Here is a 23,132-nt window from a genome sequence, read left to right as displayed (position 1 = left end):
CTCACCTCGGCCCAACTCTCCGCTCGATGCACAGGTGGTGTATCGGGCCTTCGGGGCTCCTGGGGGCTAACCCTAACCATAGGTCGGCCCCCCGAGGGGCCCTTCCCAAGTGGCCTGGCGCCGCAATGCCGGGGATGGGGACCCCGAGCCCAAGTGCCGGACTCACCCTGCTGCCCTTCAGCCACCCGAGCCGCTAGGGGCCCCGTCGGTCATTCAGGGCGGGAGAACGGGCAGGTCCCTCTGAGGCCCCGCCGACCTTCGAAGGCCCCCCGCACTAAAAAGCTTGGGCTCATGCTCAGTCTCGCCAGTGCTCTCACCTCGTCCCAAACCTCCGCGTGCCGTTGAGCCGCTGATCGGGTCCACCGGCCTCCTGGGGGCTAACCATAACCTTACATCGATCCCCGAGGGTCCCCTCCCAAGGGGCTTGGCGCCGCAACCCCGGGGATACGGGACTCCGAACCTCAGCACCTGACTCACCCTGCCGCCCAGCCGCCACCCGGGGGCTTGGGGTATTGCCGATCATTCAGGGCGGGAGAACAGGCAGGGCCCTCCGAGACACGGCGACCTTCGAAGGCCCCCCCACGCAAAAACGGCAGACCCACCCTCCCACTCACCAGCGCCCTCACCTCCGTCCGCCACTCCACTCTCCATACAGCTGGCGAATAGGGCCTGCAGGCCACCTTGGGGCTAAACCTAACCCTAGGTTGCCCCCGAGGGGCCTCTCCCAAAGGACCTGGCGCCGCATCGCCGGGGATTGGGGACCCCCAAGCCCCAGCGCCGGATGCACCCTGTCGCCCCGCCCCACCCGGGCCGCTAGGGGCGCCGCTGTTCATTCAGGGTGGGAGAAAAGGCAGGGCCCTCCGAACCCCCGCCTATGTTCGAAGGCGCCCCGAATCAAAACGCTTGGGCCCACGCTCATGTTCACCAGCACCCTCAACTCGGCCCGCACCTCCGCTCCTCGCACAGCGGCGACTCGGGCCTGCCGGCCTCCTGGGCGCTAACCCTAACCCTAGGACGGCCCCTGAGGATCCCTTCCTAAGGGGCCTGGCGCCACAACGCCAGGGATTGCGGACCCCCAAGCCCCAGAGCCGGACGCACGCTGCTGCCCCGCCCCACACAGGCCGCTAGGGGCGCCGCCATTCATTCAGGGTGGGAGAACTGGCAGGGCCCTCCGAACCCCCGCCGACCTTCAAAGCGCCCCGAACCAGAGCCCTTGGGCCCTGGCTCATGTTCACCAGCACCCTCACCTCGGCCCAACTCTCCGCTAGATGCACAGGTGGTGTATCGGGCCTGCGGGGCTCCTGGGGGCTAAGCCTAACCATAGGTCGGCCCCCGAGGGGCCATTCCAAAGGGTCCTGGAACGCAACGCTGGGGATGGAGACCCCGTGCCCAAGTGCCGGACTCACCCTGCTGCCCTTCAGCCACCCAAGCTGCTAGGGGACCACCGGTCAATCAGGACAGGAGAACGGGCAGGGACCTCCGAGCTCCCGCTGACCTCCGAAGTTCCTCCGCGCAAAAACCTTGGCTCCCATGCTCCTGCTCCCAGCGCCCTCACCTCGGCCCGCACCTCCGCTTGATTCAGAGCCGGTGGATAGGGCCTGCCAAGCTCCTGGGGCTAACCAAAACCCTAGGTCGGCCCCGTGGGGCACATCCCAAGGGGCCTGGCTCTGCAACGCTGGGGATTGGTGACTCAGAGCCCCAGAACCGGACTCACCCTGCAGCACTGTCGCCACCCGGGCCGCTAGGGGCGCCGCCGGTCATTCAGGGCAGGAGAAGGGACAGGGCCCTGGAGAAACCGGTGACATTGGAAGCCTCCCGCCAAAATGCAGGGGCCCACGCTCTCGCTCGCCAGAGCCTTTACCTCGGCCCGCGCACATCTCGCCGCCCAGCCAGAGGATTGGGCCTGCCGCCTCCTGGGTGCTAACTCTAACCCTAGGTTGGCCCCCTGCGAGCCCCTCCCAAGGGGCCTGGCCCTGCAACTCTGAGGATTGGGGATCCCCGAGCCGCAGCGCGGGACTCCCCCTGGCGCCCCACCGCCAACGGAGCCGCTAAGGGCGCCGCTGCTTATTCAGGGCAGGAGAAATGGCAGGGCCCTTCGAACCATGGCAACATTCGAAGGCCCAGGGCCTGCCGGCCTCCTGGGAGCTAACCCTAATCGTAGGTCGGCCCCCGAGGGGCCCTTCCCAAGGGGCCTGGCGTCGCAACGCCGGAGATTGCGGACCCCCAGGACCCAGTGCCGGAGCACCCTGGCGCCCCGCCTCACACGGGCCGCTATGGGCGCCGCCATTCATTCAGGGTGGGAGAACTGCCAGGGCCCTCTGAACCCCCGCCGACCTTCGAAGGCTCCCCGAACCGAAACGCTTGGGCCCAGGCTCATGTTCACCAGCACCCTCACCTCGGCCCAACTCTCCGCTCGACGCACAGGTGGTGTATCGGGCCTGCCCGCCTCCTGGGGGCTAACCCTAACTGTAGGTCGGCCCCCCGAGGGGCCCTTCCCAAGTGGCCTGGCGCCGCAACGTTGTGATGGGGACCCCCAGCCCAAGTGCTGGACTCACCCTGCAGACCTTCAGCCACCCGAGCCGCTAGGGGCCCCGTCGGTCATTCAGAGCCGAACGGGAAGGTCCCTCCGAGGCCCCTCCAACCTTCGAAGGCCCCCTGCACTAAAAAGCTTAGGCTCATGCTCAGTCTCGCCAGAGCGCTCACCTCGTCCCAACCCTCCACGAGCCGCACAGCCGCTGATCGGGTCCACCGGCCTCCTGGGGGCTAACCATAACCCTAGATTGATCCCCAAAGGTCCACTCCCAAGGGGCTTGGCACAGCAACGCCGGGGATTGGGGACCCCAAACCTCAGCACCTGACTCACTCTGCCGCCCAGCCGCCACCCAGAGGCTTGGGGTGTTGCCGATCATTCAGGGCGGGAGAACAGGCAGGGCCCTCCGAGACATGGCGACCTTCGAATGCCCCCCGTGCAATAGCAGCAGACCCACCCTCCCACTCAGCAGCGCCCTCACCTCCTTCCGCCACTCCCCTCTCCACACAGCCGGCGACTCGGGCCTGCCGGCCTCCTGGGCGCTAACCCTAACCCTAGGACGGCCCCTGAGGATCCCTTCCTAAGGGGCCTGGCGCTGCAACGCCAGGGATTGCGGACCCCCAAGCCCCAGTGCCGGACGCACGCTGCCGCCCCGCCCCACACGGGCCGCTAGGGGCGCCGCCATTCATTCAGGGTGGAAGAACTGGCAGGGCCCTCCGAACCCCCGCCGACTTTTGAAGGCGCCCCGAACCAGAACCCTTTGGCCCTGGCTCACGTTCATCAGCACCCTCACCTCGGCCCAACTCTCCGCTCGATGCACAGGTGGTGTATCGGGCCTTCGGGGCTCCTGGGGGCTAACCCTAACCATAGGTCGGCCCCCCGAGGGGCCCTTCCCAAGTGGCCTGGCGCCGCAATGCTGGGGATGGGGACCCCGAGCCCAAGTGCCGGACTCACCCTGCTGCCCTTCAGCCACCCGAGCCGCTAGGGGCCCCGTCGGTCATTCAGGGCGGGAGAACGGGCAGGTCCCTCTGAGGCCCCGCCGACCTTCGAAGGCCCCCCGCACTAAAAAGCTTGGGCTCATGCTCAGTCTCGCCAGTGCTCTCACCTCGTCCCAAACCTCCGCGTGCCGTTGAGCCGCTGATCGGGTCCACCGGCCTCCTGGGGCCTAACCATAACCTTACATCGATCCCCGAGGGTCCCCTCCCAAGGGGCTTGGCGCCGCAACCCCGGGGATACGGGACTCCGAACCTCAGCACCTGACTCACCCTGCCGCCCAGCCGCCACCCGGGGGCTTGGGGTATTGCCGATCATTCAGGGCGGGAGAACAGGCAGGGCCCTCCGGGACACAGCGACCTTCGAAGGCCCCCCCACGCAAAAACGGCAGACCCACCCTCCCACTCACCAGCGCCCTCACCTCCGTCCGCCACTCCACTCTCCATACAGCTGGCGAATAGGGCCTGCAGGCCTCCTTGGGGCTAAACCTAACCCTAGGTTGCCCCCGAGGGGCCTCTCCCAAAGGACCTGGCGCCGCATCGCCGGGGATTGGGGACCCCCAAGCCCCAGCGCCGGATGCACCCTGTCGCCCCTCCCCACCCGGGCCGCTAGGGGCGCCGCTGTTCATTCAGGGTGGGTGAACAGGCAGGGCCCTCCGAACCCCCGCCTATGTTCGAAGGCGCCCCGAATCAAAACGCTTGGGCCCACGCTCATGTTCACCAGCACCCTCAACTCGGCCTGCACCTCCGCTCCTCGCACAGCGGCGACTCGGGCCTGCCTGCCTCCTGGGCGCTAACCCTAACCCTAGGACGGCCCCCGAGGATCCCTTCCTAAGGGGCCTGGCGCCACAACGCCAGGGATTGTGGACCCCCAAGACCCAGCGCTGGACGCACGCTGCCGCCCCACCCCACACAGGCCGCTAGGGGCGCCACCATTCATTCAGGGTGGGAGAACTGGCAGGGCCCTCCGAACCCCCGCCGACCTTCAAAGCGCCCCGAACCAGAACCCTTGGGCCCTGGCTCATGTTCACCAGCACCCTCACCTCGGCCCAACTCTCCGCTAGATGCACAGGTGGTGTATCGGGCCTGCGGGGCTCCTGGGGGCTAAGCCTAACCATAGGTCGGCCCCCGAGGGGCCATTCCAAAGGGTCCTGGCGACGCAACGCTGGGGATGGAGACCCCGTGTCCAAGTGCCGGACTCACCCTGCTGCCCTTCAGCCACCCAAGCCGCTAGGGGACCACCGGTCAATCAGTACAGGAGAACGGGCAGGGACCTCCGAGTCCCCGCTGACCTTCGAAGTTCCTCCGCGCAAAAACGTTGGCTCCCATGCTCCTGCTCCCAGCGCCCTCACCTCGGCCCGCCCCTCCGCTTGATTCAGAGCCGGTGGGTAGGGCCTGCCAAGCTCCTGGGGCTAACCAAAACCCTAGGTCGGCCCCGTGGGGCACATCCCAAGGGGCCTGGCTCTGCAACGCTGGGGATTGGTGACTCAGAGCCCCAGAACCGGACTCACCCTGCAGCACTGTCGCCACCCGGGCCGCTAGGGGCGCCGCCGGTCATTCAGGACAGGAGAATGGACAGGGCCCTGGAGAAACCGGTGACATTGGAAGCCTCCCGCCAAAATGCAGGGGCCCACGCTCTCGCTCGCCAGAGCCTTTACCTCGGCCCGCGCACATCTCGCCGCCCAGCCAGAGGATTGGGCCTGCTGCCTCCTGGGTGCTAACTCTAACCCTAGGTTGGCCCCCTGCAAGCCCCTCCCAAGGGGCCTGGCCCCGCAACGTTGAGGATTGGGGATCCCCGAGCCGCAGCGCGGGACTCCCCCTGGCGCCCCACCGCCAACGGAGCCGCTAAGGGCGCCGCTGCTTATTCAGGGCAGGAGAAAGGGCAGGGTCCTTCGAGCCATGGCAACATTCGAAGGCCCAGGGCCTGCCGGCCTCCTGGGAGCTAACCCTAATCGTAGGTCGGCCCCCGAGGGGCCCTTCCCAAGGTGCCTGGCGTCGCAACGCTGGGGATTGCGGACCCCCAGGACCCAGTGCCGGAGCACCCTGGCGCCCCGCCTCACACGGGCCGCTAGGGGCGCCGCCATTCATTCAGGGTGGGAGAACTGCCAGGGCCCTCTGAACCCCCGCCGACCTTCGAAGGCGCCCCGAACCGAAACGCTTGGGCCCAGGCTCATGTTCACCAGCACCCTCACCTCGGCCCAACTCTCCGCTCGACGCACAGGTGGTGTATCGGGCCTGCCCGCCTCCTGGGGGCTAACCCTAACTGTAGGTCGGCCCCCCGAGGGGCCCTTCCCAAGTGGCCTGGCGCCACAACGTTGTGATGGGGACCCCCAGCCCAAGTGCTGGACTCACCCTGCAGACCTTCAGCCACCCGAGCCGCTAGGGGCCCCGTCGGTCATTCAGAGCCGGAGAATGGGAAGGTCCCTCCGAGGCCCCTCCAACCTTCGAAGGCCCCCTGCACTAAGTACCTTGGGCTCATGCTCAGTCTCGCCAGTGCCCTCACCTCGTCCCAACCCTCCACGAGCCGCACAGCCGCTGATCGGGTCCACCGGCCTCCTGGGGGCTAACCATAACCCTAGATTGATCCCCAAAGGTCCACTCCCAAGGGGCTTGGCGCAGCAACGCCGGGGATTGGGGACCCCAAACCTCAGCACCTGACTCACTCTGCCGCCCAGCCGCCACCCAGAGGCTTGGGGTGTTGCCGATCATTCAGGGCGGGAGAACAGGCAGGGCCCTCTGAGACATGGCGACCTTCGAATGTCCCCCGTGCTAAAACGCTTGGGGTCATGCTCATGCTCGCCAGTGCCCTCAACTCGGGGCAACCCTCCGCTTGTTGCACAGCCGCTGATCGGATCCACTGGCCTTCTGGGGGCTAACCGCAACCCTAGATTGACCCCCGAGCGGCCCCTCCCAATGGGCCTGGCGCCGCAACGCCGGGGATTGGGGACCCCTGAGCCCCAGCGCCAGACTCACCTTGCCGCCCAGCTGCCACCCGGGGTCTTGGGGTGCTGCCATTATTCAGGGAGGGAGAAAGGACAAGGCCCTCCGAGATTCGGTGACCTTCAAAGGCCCCCGGTGCCAAAATGCCCGGGCCCAAGCTCCCGCTCACCAGCGCCCTCACTCAGTCCGCCACTCCGCTATCCACACAGCTGGCGAATAGGGCCTGTCAGCCTCCTAGGGGCTAAACTTAACCCTAGGTTGGCACCCGAGGGGCCGGTCCCAAGGGGCCTGGCACCGTAACGCTGGGGATTGGAGATACCAGAGCCAAAGCGCTTGACTCACTCTGCCGCCCCGCCGCCACCAGGGCAGCTAGGTGCGCCGCCGGTCATTCAGTGAGGAGAATGGGTAGGGCCCGCCAAGTCTCCGAAGACATTCGAAGGCCCCCCGCGCCAAAACGCTTGGGCCCACGCTCCCGCTCCACAGAGACCTCACCTCGATCCACTACTCCTTTTGCCACAAAGCTGGTGGATTGAGCCTGCTGGCGTCCTGGGGCTGACCCTAACCCTAGCTCAGCCCCCGAGGGCACCCTCCCAAGGGGCCTGGTGCAGCAACGCGGTGGATTGGAGACCCCTGAGCCCCAGTTCTGGACTCACCTGTCGCCCTGCCGCCACCCGGGCAGCTAGGGCGCCGCGGGTCATTCAGGTGGGAGAACTGGCAGGGCCTTCCATTTCCCCTGCGACCTTCGAAGGCCCCCCCCGTTCAAAAAAGTTGGCTCCCATGCTCCTGCTCGCCAGCGCCCTCACCTCGGCCCGCCCCTCCGCTTGCTGGAGCCAGTGGATAGTGCCTGCCAGGCTCCTGGGGGCTAACCGAAACCCAAGGTCGACCCCGTGGGGCACATCCCAAGGGGCCTGGCTCTGCAACGCTTGGGATTGGTGACTCAGAGCCCCAGAGCCGGACTCACCCTGCCACACTGTCGCCACCCCGGCCGCTAGGGGCGCTGCCAGTCATTCAGGGTGGTAGAAAGGTCAGGGCCCTGGAGAAACCTGCCACATTTGAAGCCTCCTGCTCCAAAATGCAGGGGCCCACTCTCCCGCTTGCCAGGGCCTTTACCTTGGCCTTCCCACCTCTCGCTGCCCAGCCAGAGGATTGGGCCTGCCGGCCTCCTGGGGGTAACTCTAACCCTAGGTCAGCCCAGGAGGAGCCCCTTCCAAGGGGCCTGGCGCGGCAACGCTGGGGATTGGGGATCCCGGAGCCGCTGTGCGGGACTCACCCTGCCACCCCACCACCAACGGAACGGCTAGGGTCGAAGCTGCTTATTCAGGGCAGGAGAATGGGCAAGGCACTATGAGCCATGGCAACATTCGAAGGCCCAGGGCGCCGAAGTGCTGGGGACGAAGCTCCCACTCGCCATCGCCCTCAACTCGGCCCGCAACTCCGCTCCTCACACAGCCAGCAGATCGGGCCTGCCAGCCTCCTGGGGGCTAACCCTAACCCTAGTTTGGCCCCCGAGGGGAAACTCCCAAGGGGCCTGGTGCAGCAACGCCAGGGATTGGGGACCCACGAGCCCCAGCACCATACTCACCATGCAGCCCTGCCTCCCAATGGGCCGCTAGAGGCGCCGCTGGCCATTCAGGTAGGGAGAACCGGCAGGGCCCTCCAAACCCCAGCGACCTTCCAAGGCCCCCCCGCGCCAAAATGCTTTGGCCCACGCTCCAGCTCGGTGGCGCCCTCAACTCCGCCTGGCCCTCCTCTACCGCACAGCTGGCGAATCATGCCTGCCGGACTCCTGGGTGCTAACACTAACCCTAGGACGGCCCCAGAGGAGCCCCTCCCAAGGGGCCTTGCACTGCAACGCATGGCATTGGGGACCCCCAAACCACAGTACCAGACTCACACTGCCACCCCGCCACCACGCGGGCCGCTAGGGGCGCCTCCGGTCATTCAGGGCAGGAGAACGGGCAGGGCCCTCCGAGTCTCTAGCGACATTCAAAGGCCCCATGTGCCAAAGTGCTGGATACTATAATCCCGCTCGCCAGTGCCCTCACCTCGGCCCCCTCCTCCGCTCGCCGCACAACCGGCGCATCAGTCCTGCTAGCCTACTGGGGTCTAACGCTAACCCTAACCCTAACCCCTAACCTTAAACCTTAAACTTTAACCCCTAATCCTAACCCTAACCCCTAACGCTTACCTAACCCTAACCCTACATTAAACCTAACCCTAAACCCTAATCCTTAACCCTAAACCCTAACATTAACACTAAACCCTAAACCCTAACCCCTAACCCTAATCCCGAAAACCTAAACACGAAACCCTAACCTTAACCACTAACCCCAAGCCCCAAACCCTAACCCTAAACCCTAACCTTACCCCGACCCCTACCATACCCCTAACCCTACCCCTAACCCTACCCCTTCAGCTAACCCTACCCCTAACCCGTAACCTATCCCTAAACCTAACCCTAACCCGTAATCTAACCCTAACTCTAACCCGTACCCTAACCCTAAAGCTAACCTGTACCCTAACCCTAACCGTAACCCTAACATGTACTCTAACCCGTACCCTAACCCGTACTGTAACCCTAACCTTAAACTGTACCTTAACCCATAACTTAAACCATACCCAAACCTAACCATAACCCTAACAAGTACCCTTAACCGTACTATAACCTTAACCCTAAACCCTAAACCCTGACCCTAACACATACCATAACTCATACCATAACCCGTACCCTAATCCTACCCGTATCCTAACCCTAACCCGTACCCTAACCGTAACCCTAAACCCTAAACTGTAACCTGTACCCTACCCCTAACCAGTACCCTTACCTTAACCTTAACCCATACCCTAACCCGTACCCTCACCCATACTCTAACCCGTACCCTATCCCTAACCCGGACCCTAACCCATATCCTAAACCATACCTAAACCTGACCAGTACCCTAACCCGTACCCTAACCCATACCCTAACCCTAAACCATACCCTATACCTATCCCTAACCCAATCCCTAACCCGTACCCTCACCCTAACCCTAAACCGTAACCTAATCTGTACCATAACCCTAACCTGTACCCTAACCCTAACCCGTACCCTAACCCTAACCTGTACCCTAAACCGTACCCATTTCCGTACGCCAACACTTACCCTAAACTGTACCCTAACCCGTACCCTAAACCGTACCATAATGCGTACCCTAACCCGTAACCTAACCCTAACCCGTACCCTAAACCTAACCCGTACTCCAACCCTAACCCTAACCCTAAACCCAAACCCTAAACCCTAACCCGTACCCTAAACCCTAATCTGTACCCTAACCCATAACCTCTAACATGTAACCCCAAAACCCAGCCCTACCCTGTACCCTCTCCTTATCCTAACCCTAACCCCTACACTCACCCATACCCTAACCGTAACCCATACCCTAACCTTAACCCGTACCCTAATCCGTAACCTAACCCCAGGGATTGGGTACACATGAGCCCCACCACGGGACTCAGCCTGCCACCCCTCAGGAAACCATGCCCCTTGGGGCACCGCAGAGCATCCCGTGCAGGAGAACTGGTAGGGCCCCCCTGAGCCCCCAGTGATCCTCGGCGGCCCCCTACACCCCAACCCTGAGGCCCACGCTCATCCCGCCCCACGCCTTCCCTTCAGCTTGCCACCGAGCTCATCGCAGAGCCGGCAGATCAGGCCTGCCGGGTTCCTAGGGCCTAGACCTGACCCTAGGTCGGCTGGGTAGGGCCCCTCCCCTGGGGCCCGGTGCCGCAGCCTCAGGGACTGGGGACACCTGAGCCCCACTGCAGGACAAAGCCTGCCAGGCTGCAGGAAACCGTGCCCCTTGGGAGACTGTAGAGCATTCAGCGCGGGAGAAACTGGAGGGCCCCCAGAGCCCCAGGCGAACTTCGGCAATCCCTAAGCCCAAGCTTGAAGCCCATGCTCACCTCAACCCGCACCCTCACCTCAGCCCGCAACGGAGCTCGTCACATAGTGGGCAGATCTAGCCTGTGGGGTTCCTGGGCCCCAACCCTAACCCTAGTTCATCTGTGGAGGGGCCCCTCCCCAGGAGCCTGGAGCCACAGCTGCGGGGATTCGGGACACCTGAGCCCCACAGCAGGACTCAGTCTGCCACCCCGCAGGAAACTGTGCACCTTGGCAGGCCATAGAGCATTCAGGGCGGGAGAACCAGGAGGAGCCTCCTGAGCCACCAGAGAACTTCGGCGGCCTCCCGCACCCCAACCCTGAGACCCACGCTCACCCTCCGCACACCCTCACCTCAGCCCGTGGAGCTCGCCATACAGCCAGCAGATTGGGCCTGCGGGGATCCTGGGGCCTAACCTTAGCCCTAGGTCGGCTGTGAGTGTGGGGGCCTCCCCAGAAGGCTTACACCACAGCCCCGGGGAATTGGGATACCTGTGGCCCCCCCGCAGGACTCAGCTTGCCACCCGACAGGAAACCGTGCCCCTTGGGGCTCTAGGGAGCCTACAGGGCACGAGAACTTGGGGAGGCCCCCAGAGCCCATCCCCAAATTTGGCAGCCCCCCGTGCCCCAACCCTGAGGCCCATGCTCACCCTCCCCCATGGCCTCCTCTCAGCCCTCCACAGAGCTCGCTGCACAGCCTGCAGATTGTCCCTGCCAGGCTTCTGGACCCTAACCCTTACCCTAGGTTGGCCACAGAAGTGTCCCTCCCCAGGGTCCTGGCACCCCACTCTAGGGGATTGGGGACACCCAAGCCCCACCGTAGGACTCAGCCTGCAGCCCACAGGAAACTGTACCATTTTGGGGCACAACAGAGCATTTCAGGGCAAGAGAATTGGGGCACCCCATGAGAGCCCCTTCTCATGAACCCCGACCTTTGTGGGCCCTTCCGGATGAAACCCCAAGGCTCACACTCACCCGCCCTTGTGCCCTCATCTCACTCGGCCTGGGAGTTCTCTGAGCACTGGGCAGTTCGGACCTGCTGTCTCTTGAGGCCTAACCTAACCCTGGGTCTTCTGCTGAGGGTCCCTCCCCGTTTGCCTGCCTCCAAGGTACCAGGCATTGGGCTCACCTCTGCACGACTAGAGGACTCAGCCTGCCCCACAGCAGGAAACTGTCCATTTGGGGCTGCAGCAAGGATTCATAGGAAAATCGGAGGGCCACACTCAGCCCATCCCAGGCAACCCCCACTTTGAGAGACCTCCCCAGAACCAATTAGTAGCTTCACACTGACCTTTAAACTTGCTCTCCACAGAGATCTTTTGAAATTCTCCACAATTCCAACCGATGGCATCATCCAGCTTCAGTGCCTTACCCAGCTTTAGGTCTTGAGATGGATTAAAATGGGAAGTCATTTCACTGATGATGACGTACTGGTGACCAAAAGATACATGCATAAATGCTTCATATCACTTGGCTTCAGGGAAATGCAATTCTAAACCCCTATAGATGCCATATCACACGAGGCCGAATATCTAAAAATAAGAAGACATGAAACTATACATGTTGGAGAGGATGTGGAGAAACGGGAACCCTCTTACACCCCTGTATGAATGCAGTCCGGTACAGCCAATCTTGAAAATGGTACGGAGTTTCCTCAGGAAGTTATAAATAAAGCTACCCTATGTCCCAGCAATTGCACTACTGGGTATTTACTCCATGAGACAGAGGTAGTGAAGACGGGACACATGCACCCCAGTGTTCATAGCAGCAATATCCATAATAGACAAGCTGTGGAAGGAGTGCAGATGACCATGGATAGATGAATGGATAAAGAAGATGTGTATCATATATACAATGGAATATTACTCAGCCATCAGAAAGGATGAATACTTACCATCACACAGACCTGGGTGGAGCTGGAGGGTATTATGCTGAGTGGAATAATCAATGAAAGAAAGACAATTATCATATGCTTTCACTCCTATGTGGAATATCAGAAACAAGGAAGAAGACCATAGGGGAAGGAAGGGAAAATAGAATGGGAAGTCATCAGAGAGGGAGAAAACCCATGATGGACTCTTAACTATCGCAAGAAACTGATGATTGTTGGAGGAGTAGTTGGGGGGGGTAACTGGGTGAGTAGCATTAAGGAGGTCACACGATAGAATGAGCACTGGGTGTTACACACAACTGAAAATTTATTGAAGACTACATCTGAAACTAATGATGTACTGTAAGTTGGCTAACTGAATTTAAATTAAAGAACAAAAGACCTCGAATAAACAATCCTAAACATTTGTATGGAACCACTAAAGATTCCAAACAGCCAGTGCAATGTGGAAAAGAAAAACAAAGCTGGAGGACTCACAATTTCAGATTTCAGGTTATACTACAAAGCTGCAGTCATCCTAACAAGACAGTACGGCACAAAAATAGACACAGCGACCAAAGGAACAGGATACAAGTTCAGACAGAAACCCACAATTATGTGGTCCATGAATCTTCCACAAAGCAAGCAACGATATCAAAAGGGAAACGGACAGTCTCTACAACAAATGGTGTTGGGAAAACTAGACAGCTACGCACAAAATAATGAAATTAGACTGTTTTCTTACAAAATAAAGACAAATGCAAAACAGTTTCAAGACCTCAATATGAGACCTGAATCCATAAAAATCCTACAGGAGGGAAGACAGTAACTTCTTGACATGGACCATACCAACGTTTTTCTAGACTATATCCTGAGGCATGGGAAATGAAAGCAAAAATAAACAATTGGGAATACAGTAAAATAAAAAGTTTCCACACGGCAGAACAATGAAAACGTAAAAATAATACGACAACCTACTCAAAGGGAGAAGATGTTTGCAAAGATCATATGCAATAAAGGGATAGTGTCCAAAACATATACAACTGATACTACTCGACCCCCAAAAAACCAATAATCCAGTTAAAAAATAGGCAGAAGACATGGACAGACATTTCTCCAAAGAAGAAATACAAATGGCCAACAGTCCCATGAAAAGATGTTCACCATCACCCATCATCAGGAAAATGTAAATCCAAAGGACAGTGAGGTAATACCTCAAACCTGTCAAAATGGCTAACATCAAAATCACAACAAAGAGCAGGTGTTGGGAGGATGTGGATAAAGGGGAATCCTCGTGAACTATGGGTGGGAATGCAAACTGTGGTGGCCACCATGGAAAACAGTATGAAGGTTCCTCAAAAAATTAAATATAAAACTACCCTACGATCCAACAATCACACTACTCGTATTTACCCAAAGACTAGGAAAACAGTAACTTCAAAGGATACGTGCACCGCTATGTTTCTTGCACCATTATTTACAATATCACAATATGGAAGCAACCTAAGTGCCTGTAGAAAAACTGACAAATGAGATGATAGATGTGTGTATTCACACACACACACACACACACACACACACACACACACACTGGAGTATTACTCGGCTTGAAAATGAATGAAACCTTGCCATTTGCAGCCACATGGATGGAGCTAGAGAGTATTATCCTAACTAAAATCAGTCAGTCAGAGAAAGACAAATCCCATACGATGTCACTCTAATGGGAAATTTAAGAAAGAAACAAAAATAAATAACTAAAAGAGAAAAAGGAGACACATCAAAATACAAACTCTTAACAAAAGAGAACAAACGGATGGTTACCAGAGAGGAGGTGGGTAGAGGGATGAGTGAAATAGATGAAGCGGATTAAGAGGACGCTTTCCTTGATGACTACTGTGTAATATATAGAATTACTGAATCACTCTATTGTACACCTGAAAGGAATGTAACACTGTATGTTAGCTCTAGTAGAATTAAAATAAATATCTAAAAAAGATTTTTCTTTCAGGAACCTCTTTGAAAAAGCTTTTCCTGTGCAATGTGCATAAGCCCTACTTGGGAGGATTCACTCTACAATAATTATTCACTCCAAGCCTCAAATTCAGATTTCACTGAGTTCTTACCGTGGATCCCAGCCCACGGGAGCCATGGTCCTTTTCTGTCCAGGCTCAGCACCTACGCATTCAAGATTGGAAGTAGAGACACATGTCACTTCACAGTCCAGAAAGCTATTATTGTTTCTGTTTCAGTGTGAGAGAGTCACAGACTTTGGGACCGGTTTCAGAGCAGGTTTATTATGGATCCTGGATCTCTACTTCAATGTTCATTGCCTGGATCCATTTGGCTAATAGGTTCCCTGTGGATGGGCTTGCTTCCAAGCACATACATGGAAGATGCAACGGTGGGTGGGCTTGGTGTGGGACAGGAAGAAGACCAAAAACAGACAAGGGTCTGACCCCTCCCCTGATCCAGGAACTGCTATGGGAGAGGGTACGGGAGGTAGAATCCATGTGAAACCCAAGGTCACCAGATGAACACAGGAGGCACAGGTCAAGGGATCTGGAGTTGAAGGCTTCTCTGAGCTACCTCTGGGAGGAATGGAGGGAAGGAATGAGAAGGAGACATTGCCTGCCCCTGGCCCATGCCAGCTGCCCACCGCTCCGACACGCATCAGTCTATGAGCTGACAAAGCCTGGGCTCAGGATGGGCTGGGTCGCGTCCCTCAATCCTCAGTGGGACAGCTGGCCCCAGGGCTCAGAGACATGCTGAGGGAGATGAGTGGGAAAGCTGCCCCACCCAGGTCATCCCCTCCTTGAGCACACAGCCCTTCAGAACTGCAAAAAAAAAAAAAAAAAAAAAAAAAAAAAAAAAAAAAAACCACTAACGGGATTGAAAGACATGCCATGGATGAACTAAGGCATAGAGATATGTAAAATAACATTCATTTTTAAGTTCAGAGCTGTCATCTCAGGAAGTGGGGAGACCTTCCCTGAAGAAGACTGAGGGGAGGGCAGGCCATGCTGAAAAGGGAGACATGGCTCTCCTGATGGGGGACCTGCAGCCCCCTTCCAGGGCAGGGCATCATCCTCGCATCACATGAGATCCATGGAAGTGTTCCATCAGGGCCAGATGTTTGTCTCGAGTAGGCTACCCTGGCATCGGACTGCACAGGGCACCAGGGACGAGGGCCAGATGGAGGACGGACAATACCCCGGAGGCCATGGGGCAAGAGCAGAGGCACATGACCTTGAAGATGATGATGAAAAGCAGGAGGTGGCTGCATGGAGCCGGCCCGAAAGTGCCATGGGAGCATTGCCCACAGCTACAGTGACTGGGTACCTTCTGTGCCAGGTGTGGCTGACTTCAGTGGGCTCCAGACTAGTCCTGACCACAAGTCTAGGAAGAGTGCACCACCCCCGGCCTCCTCTCCCCTTGCAGCTGCTAGGAATCACTGTCACAGACCCTGGTCAGCTTTCGTGGAAACTAAGCAGTGGCTCCCGGGACGCTGCACCTCTGCTGGTGGTCCAGTGCGACCCTCGTGCCTGGCCAGACACTGATGTCTACCTGTCTCCACACAAATCCACAGACAGGAGGGTGTCCCTGAATTCCACAGCACCTGATGAGACAGATCCACAGAACCCAACACCCAGGGGTCACCTGGGACCTCAAGTATGGTCATGGAGCTCACCATACCCTATTTCTGTCACTTCCCACAGAAAGCCTGGTTCTGATCCTCTACAATACCATACATCCTGGTTGCTGACCTGGGGTCATTGCATGAACTCACATGGAACCTTTCTTTTAGAGAAGGCTATGCCTACACTTCCTAGAAAATATTTCTAATGAAGTACAAGTCCATCAGGACTACGGTGTGAATGATAGCACACAGCCTGAATGGTAGTAGTCAGTAATTCTAACAAGGGTTAACCACAACCCCCATCTCACAAAACCTTCCTCCGTCCCCACGGAACTCATGGTCTGCCCTCAGAAAACCCTCCAGGAAACAAACCTTTCATCTGAATGCTCTCTTCACCTTCTGCTTCAAATCTTGTCCAACCACAATGATATGAAACTAGAAATCAGTATCAAAAAAAAATGGGAGAGTCAAAAATACGTGGAGATTGGGGGGCCTGCGTGGCTCAGTCTTAAGAATCTGCCTTCAGCTCAGGTCGTGATCCCAGCATCCTGGGATCTAGCCCAGAATCAGGCTCCTTGCTCAGTGGGAAGCCTGCTTCTCCCTCTCCCAACCCCCTGCTTGCATTCCCTCTCTCGCTGTCTCACTCTCTGTCAGATACTAAAATAATCTTAAAAAAATATGTGGAGATTTAACAACATGCTACTGAACAACCAACAGTCAAGGAAGAAAAAAAATTAGAAGTACCTGGTCACTGATGAAAAAGACAACCTACAAAAACTTATGGGATGCAGCATAAGTAGCTCTACTGGGGACCTTCATAGAAATTCAAGTCTTAATCAATCCATGAGAATGCACGCCAATAAACAACCTGATTTATGTGGTAAAGAAATAGAAAATAAAACAACAAACAAAGCCCCAAATTAGTAGAAATAAGGAAATAACAAAAAGGAATGCATAAATAAATCCAACAGAGACTAAAAAGACAAAAAAATAAAAACCATGACCATGAGAGCTGCCTTTTTTGGAAAGATAAACAAAACGGACAAACTTAGCTAGACTCACCAAGAAAGACAGAGGACTCGAATACAATCAGGAAAGAAAGATAATGGATTCCTGTTTCATACCAAAATCAAAAGAACTCTTCAAACGTGGACACAACAACTTCTTCCAAGATAGGTCTCTAAAGGCAAAGGAAATAAAAGCAAAAATGAACTACTGGCACTTCATCAAGATAAAAAGCTTCTGCACGGCAAAGCAAACGATCAACAAAACAAAAAGGCAACCTATGAAATCGAAGAAGATATCTGCAAATGATATTACAGATAAAGGGCTAGTATCCAAGATCTATAAAGAACTCCTCAAACTCGACACCCAAAAATGAGCAGAAGACACAAAGAGATACTTGTCCAGAGAAGACATACAAATGGCCAACAGACACATGAAAAAAGGCTCCACATCACTTGCCATCAGGCAAATACAAATCAAAACGACAATGAGATACCACCTTACACCAGTTAGAATGGTTAAAATTAACAAGGCAGGGGGCACCTGGGTGGCACAGTGGTTAAGCGTCTGCCTTCAGCTCAGGGCGTGATCCTGGCATTATGGGATGGAGCCCCACATCAGTCTCCTCCGCTATGAGCCTGGATCTTCCTCTCCTACTCCTGCTGCTTCTGTTCCCTCTCTCGCTGGCTGTCTCTATCTCTGTGAAATAAATCAATAAAATCTTGGAAAAAAATTAACAAGACAGTAAATAAAAAAAAGTCAGAGAGGATGTGGAGAAAGGGGAGCCCTCTTACACTACTCATGAGAATACAAGCTGGTACAGCCACTTTTGAAAACAATATGGAGGTTCCTCAAGACGTTAAACACAGAGCTATCCTACGACCCACCAATTGCTCTACTGGGTATTTACCCCATAGACACAGAGTAATGAAAAGAAGGGACACCTGTATCCCCAATGTTCATAGCAGCAATGTCCATAATAGCCAAACTGTGGAAGGAGCCAAGATGTCCTTCAGCAGATGAACGGACAAAGAAGATGCGGTTCATCTGTACAATGGAATATTACTCAGTCATCAGAAAGGATGAATACCCCCCATTTGCACCAACGTGGATGGACCAGGAGGGGATTATGCTAAGTGAAATTAAGTCAAGCAGAGAAAGACAATTATCATATGGTTTCACTCCTATGTGGAGTGGAAGGAATAGCATGGAGGACATTAGGAGAAGGAAGGGAAAAGTGAAGGGGGGAATGAGAGGGGGAGATGAACCATGAGAGACTATTGACACTGGGAAACAAACTGAAGGCTGCAGAAAGGGGGGGTAGGGGAATGGGTTATCCTGGTGATGGGTATTAAGGAGGGCACGTGTCATAATGAGCACTAGGTGTTATATGCAAACAATGAATCATGAAACACTACATCAAAGACAAATGAAGTACTCTAGGGTGACTAACATCATTTAAAAAAAAGAGAAAGATATGAAATCCATACAGGAAAACTGTCACTATTTGCAAATGGCATGAAGTCCAGAATGATTCCACAAAAAAATAAATAAATAAATAAAACAAAACAAAACAAAAAAAACTGTTAGAATAAACAAATTCAAGAAAGCTGCAGGACATAAAGTCAATATACAGAGACTTGTTGTCTTTATGTATTTTCAAATTTTATTTATTTATTTGACAGGAAGAGAAAAAGCACGAGCAGGGGGAGTGTCAGAAAGAGGGAAAAGCAGACCCTCGATAAGCGGGGAGCCCAACACGGGGCTTGATCCCAGAACTCTGGGTTCATGACCTGAGCTGAAGGCAGACGCTTCACCTATGGGGCCATCCAGATGACCCACCTTCTTGCATTTCTGTATACTGATGACACACTTTCACAAAGAGATATTAAAAAAGCAATGCCATTTACAATTGCATAAAAACATCTAGGAATAAAAGTAACCAAAAATAAGAAAGACATAGTACACTCAACAAACGGCAGAAAAAATGAAAAGCATGTGTGTCCAGGGGGGCAGGATGTATGGGTCAAAGATTTGGAAGGCAACACAAACAAATGGAAGCATACGCCATGCTCCTTAACTGGAAGAGTTAATTATGTGAACATGTCCATCCTACCCAAAGCAATCGACACATGTGATGAAATCCCTATCTGAATTCCAGTGGCATTATTCGAGCAAATAGAAAACAGTCCTCAAACTTGTATGGAATCACAAAACACCCCAAATACCCAATGCAACCTGGAGAAAGAAAGGTGCAGTCAACACACACCTGGATTTCAAGCTAGATTACAAAGCGGTTGTCATCAAAACAGGATGGTACTGGCATAAACACAGACACCAGGTCAGTGGAACAGAACAGAAAGCTCAGAAACTTACCCACACGTAGATGATCCTAACTTACGACACAGCAGCAGAAGATATGCCATGAGGGAAGGACTGTCTCTTCAGTGAGTGGTAACAGGCAAACTGGACACTAAATGCAGAAGAATATAACTGGGTCACTTTCTTACACCACACACAAAATTTTTAATGGATGAATGATTTGAACATAAGACCTGAATCCATAAACCTCCCAGAAGACACAGGTACTAAGTCTCTCGACATTAGTTTTGGCAAAGAGTCTTCAGATCGGACACCAAATGCAAAGGCAACAAAAGCAAAAATAAACAAGTGGAACAACTTCAAACTGAAATCTTCCACACGGCAAAAGAAACCAGCAAAAACTTAAAAGGCCCCTGACCCAATAAGAAAAGAATATCTGTGAATCATATGTGTGAGAAGAGGCTAATATCCAAAATACACACAACACTCATACAAATAAAAAGAAAAAGAAAAAGAACTGTATAAAAAATGTGGGGAATATGTGAATAGATACTTTCCAAAGATGGCACACAGGTGAGAACAGACAGAAAAAGTTGTTCGACATCACTCATCATCATCCTGGAAACATCAGTCAACCCCACAATCGGCTATCCCCTCACAACTGTTGGAACAGCAATTGTCCCAGAGACAGACACCAGGTGGGGTCAAGGGTGTGCAGACGAGGAGACACTGTGCACTGTTGGTGGGAATGGAAATGGGTGCAGCCACTGTGAGAAACGGTATGGAGGTTCCTGAAAAAATAAATGCAACTACCACATGACCCAGTAATGGCTCTACTGAGTATTGATTCGGAGAACACAAAAATGCTGCCTCAAAAAGACAGATGCACTCCCACGTTCACTGCAACATTATTCACAAGAACCAGACATGGAAACACAGACCTTGCGGGCCTTATGCCATGTAACTCAGACACAGAAAGACCAATACCAGATGCTCTCATGTACATTCCACGTGGAATAAACAAAAACTGAACGCATAGATACTGAGAGCAGATTGGTAGGTGCCAGATTCAGGGGTGGGGTGGTAGAAACGGGTGAAAGTGGTCAAAGTCTCAATGTTTGAGTAAAAAAATCTGACAGTCATGAAATGTTCTGTCCAGCATGGAGACTAAAACAAACCCCTCAGCATGGGGTATAGGTTTCCCTGCTCTTTGAAAGTACAGGGCTTCTGAGAAACCTTGCACAGCAGAAATGGTGTCAAGAGGAATGGCCATTAATTTACACGAACAATTAGACAGTGTGCTCAGACTCCAAAATTCCTTCTCTTTCGCTTTTCGTAGGCCTCAGGACACAAGTTTCTAAATGAGGCCCAGCATAAATGAAGATAAAGCACAGCAGAGGCCCACAGACACCATTCAAAGTGCTGGTGGCTGGATGCGGAGAGCGGTTCCCAGCGGAAGGAGCTGGTTGGGGTGCACGCCGCCTCTGTCGTGCTTCTCCCCAAAACAGATGCTGAACGCGATTCTCACTGTTCACCTTTTTTCATAAGAGGGAAATCCTCCTCAGGTCTCTTCCTCTTACTGAAGATGGGTAATAACGTAGTTCTGTCAAAAAGCCCAGTGTCTTACTGTGAACGTTTACAAAGTGGGGGATACCTGTACTTGAGCATTGCTGAGGGAGATGTGAAAGGTTCTCCCAGACACAAAGCTCAGCAGATCCACCGGGAAAGGCACCTTCCTCAGCATGTGGAACACGGACTACCTCCTACCCTCCGAGAAACCCTCTGCTTCCCTTCGATCAGGACAACTCACAACAGCTGGGAGTTACCGCAATTCCTCCATTCTCCTGCTCCTAATAGCTAACCCATCAGCAAATCCTGTGAGCTACATCTTCAAAATGGACCCAGAATAGGTCTAACCACTCCATCCAAGGCCACCTGTCTGGTCCACAGTGCCTGAGTTCCTGGAAAAGCTTCGTCATTGACCTGCCTTGCCATCTTTAACCCTCTGTCATCTGTTCTCAACACTGTAGCCAGGATGCCCCAGTGAAACAGGGTCTCATGGGGTTATAGCCCTGGAATGGCTTTCTGTCACCCTCTGTCACCTCTCTGAGCTCATGTCCTAAGCTGTCTCCAATGGCCACAGTGCCTTCTTGCTGCTCCTGGACATACCTGGAATTCTCCTGCCCCAGAGGCTTTGTACATGCTTTCCCTTCTGTTTCGAATGTTCTTGATGTGTTCTCACTCACCTTCGGAGAAATCTGAATTGGAGTGACAGGGACAGAAGATGAGGCTGTGTGTGTTGGGTGAGGCTGGTGGCCCAGAAGAAGGTTCTCTGCCAGCTCTCCGCCTTTGCCTCCCTTGTCCTCAGCCAGGAACTTGCACATAGCCCTCACATGTCACAACTCCCATCCAGGAGACCCACAGCCACCCCTGGAGCCCACCCTGCCCACACCCTGCTGCCGAATTCATTCAGCTCACCTCTGGGACCCCTGTCAGCTTTACCCAGACCTGGAACTCCCCTGTCTCCGGCAAAGCTCCCAGATTCCTCCTCTTCTTCCAAAATCACACTGGCGCAAGTCTTTCATGAGAAAGGTATAATGCTAAGTAATGAAAGGTTCACACCTACTTTCCCATTCTGTTGCCTTTTTATCCACCTTCTTTCCTACCTGTGCAAACTGTAACATATCAGTGGAACATGAACATGCTCTGAGACCTGAATCTTTCATTGCAGCTTTCTGAGGACTCCTTATGTGATAAGAAACTAGTGTATCCTACAACAGGGTGTTTTACAACTCTCATCTATAGAATAGTACAGCCCAATTCGCTGCAATTTTACCTCACTCTTCATGAAGCAGAACACTTTTTTCTTTCTTCTTTTACTTAAATTCCAGTTAGTTCACATGCCATGGAATATTCGCTTCAGGGGTAGGATTTAGTGATTCCTCACCTGCATACAGTACCCGGTGCTTATCACAAGTGCCCTCCTTAATACCCCTCACCCATTTAACTCTTCCCCGCACGCCCCTGTCCTGCAGCAACACTCAGTTTGTTCTCCAAGGTTGAGTCTATTTCCTTGTTTGCCTCTCTCATCACCCCTCAACTCTGTTCATCTGTTTTCTTTCTGAAATTCCACAAGCGTGAGAGCATACGATATTTGTCTTTCTTCACTCATTTTCCTTAGCTTAATACACTCTAGGTCCATCCACATCCTTGCAAATGGTAAGATTTCATTCTTTTTGAAGCTGGGTCATATTCCATTATATATATGTATCCCACATCTGCTTTATCCATTCATCAGTGCATGGACTTTGGGATTCTCTCCATAGTTTGGCTACTGTGGACATTGCTGCTATAAACATCATGGTGCATGGGCCCCCTTCGAATCTGCATTTTTGTATCCTTTGGGTAAATACCTAGGACAGTAATTGCTGGATCATGTGGTTGTTCAATGTTTAACTTTTTGAGGAACCCCCACACTGTTTTCCAGGCTGGCTGCACCACTTTGCATTCCCACAAACAGGATGGGAGGGTTCCCCTTTATGCAGAACATTATCTGCCGGCAATTTCATAAGAGGAAAAAAAACCTGTTGGAGATGCACCCAGGGTCAGTCAAGCAGTTGCAGAGTTCACCCCAAGGCTCCTGACGCCAAGCCCCTTGAAGCCACCAGCATTTAACTATCCAAAAGAATTCCCAGACTCTCCTTCTGACTCCACCACCAAAGAAACTACAGAGAGACTATGGCACCTCAAAATATCGAGATAATACATTTAGTAAAACTAGAAAGTCAAGCTCAACTTTTAAACAGGAACAGGCCGCTTTGGATAATTTTCAATTTTCCCTCCACCCTAATTTTAACTCTTCTGATGAATAAACTAATCAATGATGAAACATCACCTTTGTCAAATGACATCATCCAAGT

The sequence above is a fragment of the Ursus americanus genome, chromosome 22, assembly GCF_024610735.1.
Source record: "Ursus americanus isolate L20-20 chromosome 22, mUrsAme1.1.p, whole genome shotgun sequence".
NCBI classification, from domain to species: domain Eukaryota; kingdom Metazoa; phylum Chordata; class Mammalia; order Carnivora; family Ursidae; genus Ursus; species Ursus americanus.
This window is presented reverse-complemented; position numbering follows the sequence as displayed.